Genomic DNA, 2,706 nt, shown 5'->3' with positions numbered 1-2,706 from the left:
CCCCGCCGCGCCCCGCCGCGCCCCGCCGCGCCCCGCCGCGCCCCGCCGCGCCCCGCCGCGCCCCGCCGCGCACGTCACTTTCAAGCGCGGCCGGCGAGGATCATCGCTCACCCCTCAGCGGGCCACGGGGTCGCGGCACATCATCTCCGCGCCGAGCGTGGTCAGGGTGCGCCACGGGGTCACGAGGGGGGGATCCCAAGGAAAACGCGGTTCTCACGAGGAGCTCATTGACATGACTTGCAATGTCACGATTTTCCCACCTGTGAGGTCACCTGTGAGGTCACAAGTTCAAGAATCGTGATCAAGTTAGTCATAAACAGATCACAATGAGGTCATATTGAGAACAACATCTTCCTTGGGATAGGATGAGATGCCGCTTCATCGTTTTGCCTCGCCCTGCGCGGTCCTGTTCACGGCCCGCACCGGATCAGAACGTCGCCGTCGTGAACTTGGTGCGGCTCGTCGTCGTCGTCCTGCGTGGTCCTGGGTCCTGGGGACGTCGGCGTCGGTCGTGACGCGGACCTCTCCTCCAGCACGTGGCTCGGCCAGGCCCCAGCCCCCCAGCCCCGCAGCACCATGCACGGCCATCATGTGCCATGGGGAATCATGTGGGACTGCCGTCGAGGAGGGTGGGGGATGCCATGGGGGGTGGGTGGGGGAGGGCTGGGGGCGCATGGCGATGGCCACGGCAGCAGGTACACACCCCGGCGGCCCCGGCGCGAAGGGGCGTGGCGGGGGGTGGGGCCGGCCCGGGCCGTGGTGGGGACGGCGAGTCCCGTGCAATCTGCGGCCGCCCCAGTATATCATCGCCGCGAGACAGTATTATGGCCGCCATGAATTTTGGATTATCTAAGATTGAATTAAAGTGCCGTTAAAATCGAGTAAATCCGACCGGCGGCGGGCGGGGCGCGGGGGGCAATGTTTTTTGACCTAATAGAATCTGGTGCCGGTCGGCCCCTGGACGACCGTGCTGCGGCCTCCGTCGTGTGTCAGGGGGGAAGGGGCGGGCGGAGGAGCTCCGAGACGGGCTCAAAGACACATGGGGACACGACCCGCCCTTGCTGCCCTGTCCGATACATAAAGAGCAAAAGGTCATATACATCATCAAACTTTTACCACTTGCAAACTTCAATGCAATGTGAAAAAAAAACTAAAAAAGAAAAAGGCCGAGTATAGTACACGCGACGCACACCAAAAGGTGTAACTTGCTCGCTAAAAACTGAATTACCGCGACGGGGAGGCCGGAGGGGCAGCGAGCAACTACAACCCTATCCACTCCGCTCCGGGCGGGGAGGGGAGGGCGGGACCCACACAGTGTTTATGTCAATCCAATCGAATTTGCGCCTTATGCTCCCTCGGTGGCGGGGCGGGGCGGGGCGGGGCGGGGCGGGGCGGGGCGCGCACAGTGTGCATCAGCCAGGCGTGCATGCGAGTGAGTGCGCCGGCAGATTTACGGCCGTCCGGGACCGCCCGAGGTGCCGATAACTCGGAGCATAATCAACCGAGCGAGACATGTCGAACACGCGCGGAGCCCCTCGACATGTCGAACACGATCTGAGTCTCTAGACGTACAGAGGGTGGTCCACAGACCCCTTTCTTTATTTTGCTTATATTGTACCGCATGCTGGCGTGCGGACGGGGCTTGCCGACCGTCGCTCGCCGCGGTACCTTTTGGCCCCGTGCGAGTATGCAACCCTGCCACACGACTGCATCCGGTACAGTATACGCAAAGTAAAGGGAGGGGTCTGTAGACCACCCTGTAGACATGTAGAAATAAGACGTGGTTCTAGCTTCAAAACTCTTTGTTTTTGGAAATGTTCCCTCTTACATGGGGTTTCCAGGTTTCCTCACTGAAGTTTCACGACATAAAAAGTAAATACACAAAATAGGGAATACGCGAGGAACTTTTTTTTTTTTTTTAAGCACTTTGTTCGGCTGCCTGACCCGCCTGAGCTGCAAAGCTCCTCCTTACAACAGCAGTGCATCATTCCACACTTTGAAAAAGAGAAGCCTAAATCCAATTGAGGAAACAAACTGGCGCGCTCGCCGTCCTGGCAGGCAGCAGTTTCCACGCCGAGATTTTTTTGCGCCCCCCCATCTCCCTCCCTCTTTCTAGCCGAGGAGACGCGCAGCCCGGGCCCGAGTCGGGTAAACGACTCGCAAATTAAGAATTAAGGCGCAGATTGGTGCGGTGAGTTGGTAATCCTGCCGGCGCGGTGCGGCGCGACTCGCCCGTCCGTGGCCTCAGCCAGGGCCGGCCGAAGCGCCATGTTTCATCCCTGATAATGTAGGCAATCTCGCCGAGCACGCCGCGCGCACCGCAGCGCCGCGAGTAAGTGGGGAAAAGAATGGCCGGCGGCGAAAATCACTCGATCCATCTGGGCCGCCGCACCTCGGGCACAGCAGTGGAACACCTCGGCCGGGCAGGGCGGGGCGGGGTCTCTTGAACGCGAGAGTGCCGGCGGCGGTGGCGGCGCGGCGGCTGGTGGCCCCGCTCTGTTTGGACAGTTTGTATCCCGGGTGCTGCAGCACGTTCGCCCGCGTTCGCCTCATGAACATTACGTATTAAGTCGGGTGTTGTTTCCGCCGTAAATCTGTTTCCCTCTACACCCCGCCCTACCTACCCTACCGCGTCCCGCCGCGCCCCGCCTCCACCCGGGCGTGCTCGCCGTCCTGGTCGAGGGCGTCGGGGGCGGCGCGAGGGGG

The sequence above is a fragment of the Frankliniella occidentalis genome, unplaced genomic scaffold (assembly GCF_000697945.3).
Source record: "Frankliniella occidentalis isolate FOCC.00 unplaced genomic scaffold, Focc_3.1 Scaffold7, whole genome shotgun sequence".
Lineage (NCBI taxonomy): Eukaryota > Metazoa > Arthropoda > Insecta > Thysanoptera > Thripidae > Frankliniella > Frankliniella occidentalis.
This window is presented reverse-complemented; position numbering follows the sequence as displayed.